The sequence below is a fragment of the Coptis chinensis genome, chromosome 1 (assembly GCF_015680905.1).
Source record: "Coptis chinensis isolate HL-2020 chromosome 1, ASM1568090v1, whole genome shotgun sequence".
NCBI classification, from domain to species: Eukaryota; Viridiplantae; Streptophyta; class Magnoliopsida; order Ranunculales; family Ranunculaceae; genus Coptis; species Coptis chinensis.
Window position 1 is genome coordinate 65,009,227 of NC_141456.1, and position 15,100 is coordinate 65,024,326.

Below are 15,100 nucleotides of genomic sequence, written 5' to 3' on the forward strand. Positions count from 1 at the left end.
ATAAGATCCCAAAACTGTAGTTTTAACCCCTTAACAATAATACTTTTAAACCAATTATGCGAGTAATAAATAAGAGTTAATGCTAATTACGTGTTTTTATGTATTTCAGGCATTGAAGTCAATTATGTGCAGAAATGTGTTACTTTGGCGATATAAAAGAGCAAAGGTTGGTTGCTAAGAAGTTCTGTGATTAAAGGCCAAGATGGGCAGAAACAGCACACAAAAATCAGTAGAACTTCCGAAGATCGTATCTTTGGACTCAGGCCTCGGAATTGGGCGTACCTTATATCAAAACGACTGGCTCGGAAAGAGCTTTCCAATAGTTTAAACTTTGATCCAATAATAGGAGCAAAAGAGGATGAAAAGCCTGTTGAAGTCAAAACTAGCTGAAAAGGGTCTTATGGACTGAAGAAATTGGGCTTTGGGCTAGATTTTCCGGCCCAAAACATGGACCCTCAATCCATGCCCGAAAATGTGGATCTGGTCTCCTCCATTTCCACACACAAGACTTAGCTCTGAAGTATCAATTAGCTGAGGATATAAAGTAGCTTTTAGAGTAGCCATTAAAGCTTAGTTTTAGATCTAGTTTTTCAATTAATTAATTAGTTGTTATTATTTTTTTAATTTCAGTATTGAATGATTGTTATTTAGTTGTTAGATCAATAAAATATTTAGTTCTTGATAATCTAATTTCGTTTTCCATTAATTATTAGTTTCAATTCTTAGATTTACTTATTTGTCATTATTAGTTTAAATCAATTATTGCATAAGTACTGAGTAGTTTCCATTTGAGTTTACATAAGCAAAGTTTTAATCTTTTTATGATGTCTAGTGTTAATTCATATGGAAATGATAGTTTGATGAATAAATGCTAAACCTCTATTAGAGGGGCCTGATGAAAACTTGATTGTGTAGTGTAGAATCGTTGTAAGAGTCTATTCCACTCTAAAAGGTCGTTGATTTGCCATGAGAATGGGCGGACATCCTCACATGCTAGTTATGAATTGGTAGAGATGCTATGTATAATTAGGGATTAGAACGACCAATTCTTACCGTAAGAACGTAATAATTGGATTACAACAATCTATGCTAGTCTATTAAGTTGGATTCAAGGTGGATTCAATTCCCCCCTAATTCTTATTATAGATTCAAACCTTAGTATCTCGTAGTATTTCGTAGTTGAATCATTATAGTTAGTATCTTGTTCTTAGAATTCCCTTCGTAAAACTCTCGTTAGACTTTAGATAGATTCGCAATTATAGAAAACTTGAATGCTAAAGAACTTGGAGTAGAATGAATCTTCTATTCCAACTCTACTTCAATAGTATCGAGAGTAGAAATCTTTGATAATCACGAGTATAGTTCAGTTTTAGTTTTACTTGCATTTAGAGTTTCATCGCTTTATTCATTAGTAAAAATATATCAACTTTATCGTATTATCAAGATGCAATAGTGAGGAACACAACATAAGGTCATGCAAGTCTACAGACCCAACACTTAGAATTGAAAGAAACAAGTGAATATTTGTCTTTTACTTTTATAAGTATATATGTATATTAGGTGGTTTTAATTGTATTTAAATATATTAATATAACATTAGGTGAGGAAGAAGAAAGGAGAAGTGAATGTCTCAGCTGAGGATGCAACTAATGAAGGGCCAACTAATGTAATAGTTGAGAATGGTGTTGTGGGTAATGAAGGCCCAACTGTGGGAGAGGAGAATGGTGTTATTGAGCAACCAAGAACAAGAGGTAGGGGTAGAAGGGGTAGGTGTGGAGGTCAAAGAGGGAGAGGAAGAAGGGAACCAGTCCCTATAGGCTTTGGAGTATACACTAGTGCTGAAGGAGAAACTTACATCAATGTGAGTCTTGTGATATATTTAATTTATTTTTCATTCATTATGTTTTGTGCATTATCTTATTCATAGTGCATTATGTGTAGACTGCTTCAAGATTGCCACCCTTGAATTCAAATGAACCATCTCCAAGTAATGAAGGGCCAAGTACTTTAACAGATGAGAGTGCAACTAATAAGTAACCAAGTACAAGGTGTAGAGGTACATACAGGAGGAAGAGGAAGAAGTGAGCCAATTACTGTTCCACTTGGCGTAAACACTACGACTTCTGAAGGAGAAGCTAACATCAATGTGAGTATTTTAGTTTAGTTTTTTCAATAAATTAGTGTAATGTGAATGTTTCAGTTGAGTGCAATGTGTTATTCATTGTGCATGACTATGTAAACTGCTTCAAGATTAGCTGTTCCACTTGCACCAAAAGTAACTGTGTCAATGGGTGATGGAGTACACATATTACCTCCAACTAGAAGAAAATATTTTTATGTAAGTTCTTACTTTAAGTTTTTTATTCATTTAAGTGTCTGCATGCAATTTAACATTTAGTTTAGTTTTTGACATATTATTGTTTATGCTTGATGTCTTGTATAGCCACCACAAGAAAGGAGAGTTGTACAAAGGAAGACATCAAGTGCAACTGATCAAGTTGTAAGTAGTCAAGGGTCAAATACACCACTTGGAACTCAGGAATCAAATACTGCAAATAGTACAACAGAAGGTGCATGAACAAGTGTATTAATGTTTTAAGAGTCAATATATATGGTAAAATTGATCTCATTTTGGTGTTTTCAAAGTATGTATTAATGTTTTAAGACTTGTTGTTGGAACAAGTGTCACGTTTTGTATTCTTGTCTCAAACATGGTCATGCAAAGAACAAGTGTCATATTTTTAATGCAAGTAAACAGTTTTTTGAAAACTAATTTGACCAAAGTATAGTAAATAATGTTATAGCTTTAATTCTAGTTGGTGATAATTAATGGTGTTTGGTATGCAATCTATAAAACCTCCCTAGAGGGATAGAGGTTGTATACTTTGGTTTAGATTTGAAAAAAAAATGGTGAAGGGTAAGATGATTCATGTTGAGGGTGAAAGAGAACCCAAAACTTTCGCAAGAGCACTTAATGCAGTTTGGGAGCTCATACAAACAAAGCAAGGGAAGAGAGAGTTCATGAAGGTTGTTTATGAGAATGATGTCATTAATCTGAAACCTTGTGATGATTGTGGAAGGATGTGTATCATTGAGCTGTTGGAGGAGGGAGAGGCAAGTCGAGCTCCTAGAGAACCAACTCCAGAAGTTCCACTTGGATTCAAAAAGAAGTCCAGGAAATCTCCAAGGTTAGCAGCAGCAGCTGCAACACCAACACCATCAGCACCAGCACCATCCAAGCAGCAAGTTAAAGAGGTTATCATGGGGCTGCTGGAGTTTGTATGAAGTTGAAGAAGTCTAACAAGTGATGTCTAGGTGTATGTTTGAAGTGTGTTTTCTAGGTTTATCTAGGCAGTGTCTTGTGTCTTGTGTCTTGTTCTATGTTTTGTTTAGCTTGGTTGTCTTGCTTTATGTTAAATTATCAAGTCCTAATGTAGTGATGTTTAATGTTTGCTTTTGCTATATTTAATTTCATTTTGATTGAACTCATTACATACATACAGTGACAGAAACCAGAAAAGTCTACGACATAAACCAGAGAAGTCTATAATTTCATTTCATTTTCATTGAACTCATTACATTACAGAAACACTAGTGTTACAGAAACCAGTGTTACAGAAACACAGTGCACATCATTTATACAGAAAACACAATGCACATTACAGAAACAAATACTTGTAAAGCAGGAATACAATGACCAAAACCAAACAAGTTTTCTTCATCTTATAATTCTGGCATTCCAAAGCTGTCACCTTTTTCTTCAACTCCGTTATCTTCTTCTTCTCAGCGTAAACAATTAGATTCAATTTCCCTTGCAACTCCACCTTTTTCATGTTAGCTTCCTCCAAACTTTCTTTCAATCCGTCAACCTTGTACAAATCAATGAACCTTTGCATTGTTGATTTTGGATTGTTGTCCTCCCAATCAAAGTAGCCACAGTCGTGAGTTTTGTAATTTGTACAACCAAAAAATCTTCTTCTTAAATTTCCAACAGTCTTTGATATTACCAAAGGAGGTGACTCTCTACAAAAGCATGAACGATTTGAATTGATAGAGGTGGAGGACATTTTGCAAGTGGTCTTGAGAGTTATGATTTTGAAATAGAGGAGAAGAGAGGAAGAAGGTTAGACCATTCACTGTAGACCATTTGACCATTTTAAACACACAATTTCAAGTTTTTGCATTTTCTAACCTTCAAAACAGGTCACGTGTGTTTCACGCGCACAAATAATGCCACATGTCTAAATGGCCAGACACGTGGTATAGGACGGTGGCCACATCAGCACAAAATGACAGAAAATAGTTCCAAGTATTAAAGTGCAATTTTTTTGATAGTACAATGTAGTAAAGTGACTAGGAAATTGTATAGTATCCAAAGTGCAAAACAAGGCATAGTACATTGTATACTATGCCAATTAAACGCATTTCATAATTAATGGACTGAAGAAGTTGTGTAGCGCTCTAATACACAGGTACCACCTCCACTGTTGAAATTGCAACCAACTTTTCCAATGTTTTGCAATCAGTTTCAATAACAATTTGGTTCCATCTTATTGCTTGCAAACCAAACTTCAATTCAGCTTCAATTGTTGTGGCATGACAATAGGTACATTTATACCCATGAGAAACGAGAATTTTTTTGCTCCTTGGGCAGTTAGCTCATTGCGTCCTTGCCCAGTAGTATCTCTCCACGTGTCCACTAATTGATGACATCAACCAGTAACTTAACGGAGACAGAACGGGAAAAAAAGATCGCCATAAAATTGAAAAAAGGAAATTTATCTAACATGAAATAAGGAAAGTAAGATGGCAACGAAATCTTTCAGGTACTTCTGTAGTTTTCTCCACTTCTCTCCCCTTCTCACTTGGTATCAATGAAAATATACTAGATTAAAACCAAATTAACTTCGAAGTGAACAGAGTTATAAATTGATTTTAGGTGTACATTAATATTGTTCGATGATACTTAATCTTTATTCTCTGGGCATCTTGATTACTAGAAAGGATATTTGTTTGGGTAAATGTAGTGACTCGTAATAGAGCCGTGGACGAAGTCAAAAAGAGGGGCGGGTGCAGTGGAATCAAACAACAGGGGAGGACAGCAGAACATGGACGTGGAACCCTAGAAGCAGACGTGTCCGGGGTACGGCAGAATGGAGGCCGCTAGATGAAGGGACAGATGGAGGGCTCAGGGCGAGGTGAGAAAGTAGGGGCACCATGACGGCATTTGAGGCGATGGAACCCTAAGGTGAGGTCAGAGGGATGACGTCAGAAGGAGTAATGAAGGAAAACAGGGGCAAGATAAGAAAGGTGGGCGAGGGAGCATAAGGAGGGGGGACGTGAACCCTAAGAGGACAGGTGGGAAGATCGCGACCAGAGGATAAGGGGGAGGATCGACGGACAGGAAAAGGGGGAGAGACGGTATAAAAAGAACAGGAGATAGGAAAAAAAGGGAAGAAAAAAGGAGAGGTAGAAAGAAAAAGAAAAAGAAAAAGAGAGAGAGTGACATTAGTAGAGAGTTGGGATTTTAGGTTGATACATTTGGCGCCGTCTGTGGGGAAGTAAGCAGAGGGTCGAGTAAAGATGGCACCGAAGAAGCAAACTGGCAGGCCAAAGAGAGTACCAGTGCGAGAAAGGACACCGGAAGCAGGGATAGAGGAAGAAGAAGGCGGGGGAGCCGACTTAGAAACAGAAGAGACGCGGCTCATGAGGGAGGAGATCGGGAGGCTAAGGGAGGAGAACGATGGGTTGAGGAGAGAGAAGGAAAGACAAGAGGAAGGACTGGACGAGGAAGCGAACGGTGACTCGGAGGAGGAAGAAGAGGAGCCCAATTTGGTGGAAAATCCGGTGGCAGGCTTGACGATCGAACAAGTACAAGATCTGATAGATAGGGACAGAGAAGTAAACCAGCCAGAAAAGAAGGCCGGGGAGGCGGCGGGCAGTGGTGGCGGGTTGAATCGCAAACCCATTGGTGAAAGCGGGATCCGGCTTCGAGGTCCCAAAGCGCTTTAACCAGCCCGATTTGAGAGATACGATGAAACAGGAGATCCGGCGGATCATATCCACCACTTCAGGCAACAGATGCCGCTATGGCAAGAACCAAGGTATGATGGACTGCGGTGCATGATGTTCCCAGCGAGTTTGAAAGGAGGGGCGTCGGACTGGTACTACGGCTGCCAGCGGAGAGTATAGGGAATTTCCAGGAGTTGGAGCAGGCTTTCGTAGGGCACTTCATACACCAGAAGAAGAGGATGGTTGACATCGCGGCCCTGTTTAACGTGAGGCAAAAATCAGCAGAGACAGTGAGAGAATATATGTGCCGGTTCAAAGCCGAAACTCTGAAGGTAGAGAACTTGGATGAAAGAACCGCGGTCATCGCCTTTGAACGCGGGCTACGGCCGGGGACGGGAGTACACCAGTCTGTCGCCAAGAACGAGATTGCCACGTTGCACGAATTGTATCCCCGGGTGGAAAAATACATCAGGTATGAGGACACACTGCCGAGGGAGTCCAGGAGAGCGGGGAAAGCTGTTCTATATTTGGACAAGGATAGGGAGCACCGCAAAGGGAGGAATGCAAAGAGGGGAAACGAAGGGTATCGCGGATACAACCCAAGGGTGGAAAGAGCACGGGAAGGAGTTCGGCGGGAGAATAGAGAGAAGAAGCCGTACCGGGAGATAGAAGTGACGCCGCTAAACAGACCGTTAGGGGAGAACAGACATGCCGATGCACTGGCATATGTGGCGGCGGCGATGCCGTGGTCAGAAGAGAGGACGATAAGGGTGGGGAGATTGGACCGACCTAGCACTGAAAAAGGGGCGGAGGCATGTCAAGTAACCGAGGAAGAAGAGTGCTGGACCGATCCCATCAGGGATTTTTTGCGAGGGAAGGTGGTGACGGACAAGAAAGAAAGGAGAAGGTTGGAGCAGACAGCTCGAAGATACGTCTTGGTAGAAGGAGAGGTATACCGAAGAAACTTCAGTGGGCCATTGTTGAAATGCTTGGGATCTCGAGTAGCTAAGGAGGTATTAGCAGAATTGCACGAAGGCGACTGTGGGAGCCATTCTGCGGGAAGAACTACTGCACACCGGTTGTTGACACAGGGATACTTTTGGCCTCATATGAAAAAGGATGCAGTGGACTTCGCACAGAGATGCCTCAAATGCCAGAGATTCTCACAGCGGATATTCGCACCTGCTGAACCCCTACACAACGTGTCAAGCCCATGGCCATTTTCCATGTGGGCAATGGATATAGTAGGACCGCTGCCCGTGGCAAGCGGCGGGAGAAGATACATGCTGGCAGCAACAAACTACTTCACAAAGTGGATTGAGGCCGTTCCGTTACAGCATATCAAAGAGGCGCAAGTGATTAAGTTCCTATGGGAGAACATCATATGTAGGTTCGGGGTACCATATGCAATAATCGCCGACAACGGGACTCAGTTCACGGGAGCAAAAGTGGCAGCATTTTTACAGACATATCGGGTGAGATAGGGTTTCTCGGCTCCTTACAACCCCGAGGGCAACGGACAGGCAGAGGCGTCCAACAAAACGATTATGAACAACTTGAAAAGGAAGTTGGAGGATAAAAAGGGTGCCTAGGCCGATGAGCTGAATCATGTCTTGTGTGGGCATATAGAACCACCCCGGGACAAGTATTAAGGAGACGCCGCCGCCATGGCGTCACGGAGTCGGTTTGTAATCCCGGAGAGATGATCGCGCTGACGGGCTTAACTAGGGCGGTGGAAGATGGTTCTAATGGCATATATATTGGCTGGAGACTTGAACTTGTTGGAGGAGAAAAGAGATGTCGCCGGCGATTCTGGCTAGAGGAATATCACGAAGGGTCGCAGAGACAAGATAACCGGTGGTCGCCACGACACTCAAAGGTCGGGGAGTGGGTGCTGTGGCGGGTGATGCCAAGTACAAAAGAGGAGAAGGACGGGAAGTTGGGTCCAACATGGGAAGGGCCGTATACCGTGGTAGAGGCTGGAGGGTCCGGAACCTACAAGTTGCAGACCATGGAGGGGAAGCAGATAGAGAGACCATGGAATGTAAGACTGTTGAAAAAATTTTATCATTAAATGTAAGCACGTCTTTAGCAATGTAAAGAGGGTCGGAGAGGAGGACCCCCGCTGAATGTAAAAATATAAAACCGCAGCACTTTTGTGAATGTAGTGAAGTTTGTTGTCCATGGTATCGCAGAAAGTAACGTAAGCCTTATAGGAACAGAAAAAATGCCTCATGTATTTCAGGGTAAAGAATTGTATAGGGACTATATGTATTGGGAAAGTCCGCGGCGTGGGGTGAGCCCTCCTCGGATCAGGGATGCTAGAGATACATGGGGCAACGAGAGAGCCCATCAGGCAGAAGTCTGAGAAAGCCTGGGGAGAGGGGCGAGCCCTCCTCGGGTCAGAAAAGCTAGAAGTACATGGGGCAAATGAGGGGAGCCCCACTAGGGCGAAAGTCTGGGAAGGGTCCCGGGAGCGGGGGTGAGCCCTCCTCGGATCAATGATGTTAGAGATACGTGGGGCAACGAGAGAGCCCCATCAAGCTTAAGTCCGAGAGCACGGGGAGTGGGGTGAGCCCTCCACGGGTCGGGGAAAAGCTAGAGATCTTTGGGGGCAGCGAGGGGCCCCCGGCGGAGGAGGTATGAGAGAGACCGCGGAGTGGGGCGAGCCCTCCTCGGATCAGAGGAGCCAGGGATGCATGGGGCAATGAAAGAGCCCCATTAGACGAAAGTCTGGGGGTCCGCGGAGTGGGTTGAGCCCTCCCCGGATCAGGGATGCTATAGATACATGGGACAGCGGGATAGCCCCATCAGGTGAAAGTCCGAGAGAGCACGGGGAGTGCGGTGAGCCCTCCTCGGGTCAGAGAAGCTAGAAATACCTGGGGCAACGAGGGAGCCCCATTAGACGAAAGTCTGGAAGTGTCCACGGAGCGTGGTGAGCCCTTCTCGGATCAGTGATGCTAGAGACGCATGGGGCAACGAGAGAGCCCATCAGGCAGAAGTCTGAGAAAGCCTAGGGAGAGGGGTGAGCCCTCCCCGGGTCAGAAAAGCTAGGAGTACATGGGGCAACGAGGGAGCCCCACTAGACGAAAGTTTGGAAGGGTCCGCGGAGCGGGGTGAGCCCTCCTCGGATCAGTGATGTTAGAAATGCATGGGGCAACAAGAGAGCCCCATTAGGCGGAAGTCTAAGAGAGACGGGGGAGTGTGGGAGACCTACTTGGGTCAGCGAAGCTAGAGATACAGGGGGCAGCGAGAGAGCCTCATCGGGCGGGAGTATGAGAGAGACCGCGGAGTGGGGTGAGCCCTCCTGGGATCCGAGGAGCCATGGATGCATGGGGCAACGAAAGAGCCCCATTAGACGAAAGTCCGAGGTGTCCGCGGAGTGGGGTGAGCCCTCCACGGATCAGGGATGCTAGAGATGCTGGGCGCAACGAGATAGCCCCATCAGGTAAAAGTCAGAGAGATCCCGCGGAGTGGGGTAAGCCCTCCCCGGGTCGACCCAAGGAGATTTGTTGAACCCGCTTCGGATCGGAGATGCAAGGGTTGCAGGGAGTAGCCCCGGCCAGTACCCAGCGCAAGAAGAGAGGGTAGCTATTGGGAGAACCCATTCGAGGTTTGGGAGAAGAATAGGACGAAGAAAAGAAACAGAATAATGGAGTAAGAAAAAGATGGAGAGTTGAACTAGGAAGTAGCATCAGTTGATAAAGAGACGGTGAAATAACAGATAGAGTTCAAGGCAGTATTACAATAACATAAAGAGTGGAAAAGAGTAAATACAACTAAGGGTAAAGACAGGTAAGCAAAAAGGGCATATTACAACACCAAAAATTTCTAAGGCATCTAGGGGACGGTAACTACAGCTTCAGGAGTCTCAGTGGGGAGGGTAGCGGCATTCCCCCTGGAGTGGCAATCCGTAGTCTCGGTCGGTGCTGGAGGGGTATCGACGGCCAGCGGGAGATCAACTAGAGCCTCAGTAGCCGGGAGTGGGAATGTCAAGCTTCTCTGGGAGAAGACGGCCTTCTTGAGTGAGACGATCTATGGCTTCGTGTAGTTTCTTGGCCACCCTCTTGTCGGCCAGAAGCTTGAAACGATCGCGGAGAATGTTCATGTCAGACAGGTTCTTTTGGGACTCCGCTGCCAGGGTGTCTTGGTGTTGGCGTTTGAGGGCTTCCAGTGTCTCCTGGTGCTGCTGGGACAGATAGGCCAGGTTTTGCTGGTGGTGATTTAGGAGGGATTCCCTTTGCTGACTAAGACGATCGTTGACTTGATCCATATACTGTTGGTGAGAATCTTCTGCGGTCCGGAGTTCATCTTGGGCACGGAGCTTGGCTAGGGAGGCAGCCGCCAAATCCGATTGAAGAGCGGCGTTGGTCGCCCTCAAGCCCAGGGGACCATCCAACTCCCTCTCCAAGGCAGCCAGTTTGGTTCTGGCGCTGAGAAGACCGCGGATCATGTAAGAGATATCCAGATTGACCTAAGACGCAAGGGAGAGGTTAAAAAAAAAAGGGGGGAAGAGACTCACCTTTTCCCAATTGCTGTACAACGAGGTGCGATGCGAGTCGAAGGTACCTCCATCTGCATAGGCAATGTCTCGGGGTAGATGGGAGTTGTAGAATAATGAGGATGCCACCGCGGCATTGTCCAGAGCAGAATCATCGAGATTTACCCGACGGTTGCGCACCTTGAATACGGGACGAAACTCTTCGGCAACAGCAGGAGGGGGCGCCGGGGCATCAGAGGAAGCGGGTGCGACCACGGGCTCTTTACCAAGCCGACGAGTGGGAGAGGAGGGGGAGAGTGACGGACGGAGGGGATGGAGGCCGCTTCCACGGATGCAGGGTCGAGCGTGGAAGGGGTGTCAGGCACTGCGGAACAGGAGGTCCGCGGCCTCTTGGAAGGTGGATGTTCAATGGGTACCTGCACCTCAGTGGAGGGGATCTCTACGACCTCGTCATCCTCAGAGTCGCTGTCGAAGAGCTTTTGTTTATGAACGTCCATGTTCTCAGCGGGGGAGTTGGGTGAGGTGAACTGGTCGTCCCACTGGGAGATAGCTCGGTAGGAGGGACGGGGGGCAGAGGAAGGAGAGGAAGACTGGGGTGGGGATTGTTGAGGGTTCCGCGGATGAAGTCTCTTCTTTGAAGGAGGGGAAGCGCGGGGCTTTCGTTCCTTGGGAGGTGGAGGGCCGAAAAAAGGACCTGACAAACCGTTGAAAGTGTTGAGAGCAGGAATAGGCAACAGGGGAGTCGCGGTAGTGGGGTGGATGCCTAGCAGGGTGGCTTGAGCAGATCCTAGGCCGCGGATATGTTCAAAGATCGGGCAGGAGACGCCGTCGTAAATGTGGGACTTGGAATCTGGTCGCCAACTTGTAGACAAAAACAGAAGCAAGTTAGTAAACGGGAGAGAAAGCACTTGAGCAAAACGGAGAAGAGACTAGTACTCACCGCGCAGGCGGAAGGCGAGATGATTAAGAGTCAGTGAGGAGGGAATGTCCGCGGACAAGAAGTTGCCGGAAACATAGAGCGGATAGTGGTGCCAGACTTTGTCGGAAGTGGTAAGCTTGAGAAGGAAAGACTGTTTTTTAAGGCGAACGCAGAAGGACTGATATCCTATGCTGACGTCTTTGGTACTAGTTTTGAGATAATAATGGGAATAGATGTCTCGGCTGGAAATCTTGGGATCGTGGGATTTGTTGTAGGAATTCGCAGCATGCATTATTCGCCAGAAGTTACCTATACCTTGGCAGGGGGGAATGTTAAAATAGTTGCAGACTTCCACGTCCAACAGAGTAAGCGGAAGCCGTAGACCGGCAACTATTTGACCTACAGTAATGACGAGGGAGCCCGGCCGGCGGGGAACCAGGTGAGGATAGTGGGTGACAGAAGGCACGTGTTCCAGTACGACGTCGGATGGGATACCATAAGCCGCTCTAAGGGCATTCAAATGAGGTCTACGGGATCTAGGGGGAGGCGGCAGTAAGGTAGCAGGACGGCCTGAGGTGGAGGGCACGGCCGAAGTAGAAGGGGGAGTGGGTGAGGGCGTGCCCGTCGAACGGGAAGAGGTAGAGGCGCCGGATTCACGTCCCGACATCGAAAGAAGATGAGCAGACGCAAAGGATCAATGGAGTTCACAAGAAAAAACGGAGTACTGATCAACAAAAGGAGGAAAAGAGGAGAAAGCGTACCTATCAGCGAGAGAGGAAGTCAGGAAAAGCGACGGAGACAACCGTGTAGAAAGGAGGCAGAGTAGACCACCACTGGGGGAGCTTGTGTGTCGGAGAATAGTTGAAGGAGTGCGAATATGGAGAATAAGAAGAAAGGAGCAAGACCAAATGAAAGAAAGTGAGGGAAGAAGAAGGGGAATGGGGTTTAAATAGGTCAGGGGTAAAGGAGTAACTTCAGCCGGCGAAGAAAACGGAGCGTCAGAAGGGGGCCAGCCAAATTGCGACACGTAGATGCACAGGAACCCAGGGGCCGTCAGGAAGAGCGCGCGTGATGAGTGCCTCTCACATCACACGCTGTCCAAGAAGGACAGGGAATAGTAAAAGAGGAGAGAGAAGGGGAAGAGTTGTCGACCTCGAGCCCAATGTATGGACGCGAGGTCAAGAAGGGGCATTTGTAGTGACTCGTAATAGAGCCGTGGATGAAGTCAAAAAGAGGGGCGGGTGCAGTGGAATCAAACAACAGGGGAGGACAGCAGAACATGGACGCAGAACCCTAGAAGCAGACGTGTCCGGGGTACGACAGAATGGAGGCCGCTAGATGAAGGGACAGATGGAGGGCTCAGGGCGAGGTGAGAAAGTAAGGGCACCATGACGGCATTTGAGGCGATGGAACCCTAAGGTGAGGTCAGAGGGATGACGTCAGAAAGAGTAATGAAGGAAAACAGGGGCAAGATAAGAAAGGTGGGCGAGGGAGCATAAGGAGGGGGGACGTGAACCCTAAGAGGACAGGTGGGAAGATCGCGACCAGAGGATAAGGGGGAGGATTGACGGACAAGAAAAGGGGGAGAGACGGTATAAAAAGAACAGGAGATAAAAAAAAAAAGGGAAGAAAAAAGGAGAGGTAGAAAGAAAAAGAAAAAGAAAAAGACTGAGAGTGACATTAGTAGAGAGTTGGGATTTTAGGTTGATACAGTAAATTTATTGAGTTTCACAGAGATTGTTATGCATCCATCTTACTGCTATAAAGAGAATGGTTCCGTGAACAGTAGTATTTTCCGAAAATATCTCTATCCGGTTTCAATTATTATGGTTACGGTTAGAAATGAATAATATATTTGACTGAAGGGCAAAGTTGGCATTTGACCAGTCAAATTGAAGTGCGTCTCCTTGAAATTACGACATTACCCTCAGGTTTTGCAATCATTTGCAATATTGCTATTGATCGAATTTTAACTTTTTGTTCTGCCCAGCACAAACCAGCTGACCGAAATTAAGACATTGCTCTCGGTTTTACGATAATTTGCTATAATGCCACTAACCGAAATTTAACATTTTGTTCTGCCCGACTCAAACCAGCTTACCGCATATCGTAGCCACGTGCCAGGAAGCTAGTCATTTTTAATTCTGTTTTGTCTCCGTTTTTTATCAACAATTTTGTGAACACGTGGATAGTTGGTACTGGACAAGGACGCAATGAGCGAACTGCCCAAGGAGCAAAAAATTTCCTTGCCTAATTGATCACGAACGAAACACCCAGCACCAGCCAGTCCCCAACCATTAGCCTATTTTTGTATTTGACGTCGTCTTCCAAAATCGATCTATGGACATACTTTGTGTATACACGGGCCTCCAGCCCAACCCAACCCAGCCCAGCCCAAAAGCAAGCTCTAGAGCCGCTATATATACTAGCCTTTTGGGCACGCTCAATGAGCGTGAAATTTACCATGAGCTTTATATTCATACGTACAAAGATTATTACATATAATTATCCACTATACAATTTTGCTATTTTGCATGTGAACATATGTAAAGGAAATATAAATGTTGAATCATGCATAGACAGAATGATGCATAATTGCATAAATGAGACCTCAATTCGATTAAAAACTCAGCTGAAATATACACTCACCCCAATAGACTGATGCATAGATAAAAACTCAATTAAACCAACAAGTTCAAATATAAATAATCAGAACCCGATCTCACTCGCGTTTATAAAATTAAACTAATCCCAAAATTCCAAATCAAGATATAAATGTTCACGAATGTAAATATGTTGAATTTTTGGTGTAAAATAATGTAAATTTCAAATTTTAGAATATATCAAAATTTCATCCGGAATTTAAATTTAGAAACTTTGAAATTTTGGATGTGAGGGTGAAACTGTGAAAGAGATGTGAGATATGGAGGAGAAAGAATAGAGAGAGATAGAAAGAGATATGAGATATTGAGGAAAAGATGAGATGAGATATTAATTTATTAAGAGAGAGAGAGGGAGAAAAAAGAGAGATGAGATATTGAGGAGAAAGAGATAATAGCAAAAGAGATGAGATATTAAGGAGAAAGATATGAGATACAGTAAGCATGTTTACGTTTGTACCCATCCTTTACATCACTTATTATGTTATTTTGTTTATATATTCTTGAAACCAAAATTCTATAGCAACCGAATCTTTTGAACCGAATTTGTGAACACACTGACGTGGCACTCATCAGGCAGGGGGTGCGTGTGTATTGGTCAAAGAAGTACTGAAAATCAAGGTCTCTCTGCTTGCCACGTCAGTGTGTTCACAAATTCGATTCAAAAGTGTGAGTTGGTAGAAACACTCTTCTTGAAATAATGGAAAAACACCATAGGCAGTTTCGGTATAAAAATTATCTGACTTGTGAATTTGTCTTTAGTGGGTCATATAAATCTTTATATATATATAATAGCAGTCCCTTTTAGAGCCTTCTGGGTGTGTCCACGTCGATAGGGGGATTACGAAAACATTGGAGAAAAAAAAGGAAGTTTAACTCACTCCACAAAACCCACACTTTCTTCTTCACGTAGAAACCCAATAAATCAGGGCAAAAAAAACGGAAACAAAACCTACAAAAGAATTCACATACACTATCTAAAACCCATCACACCTTTTTCCAAAACCC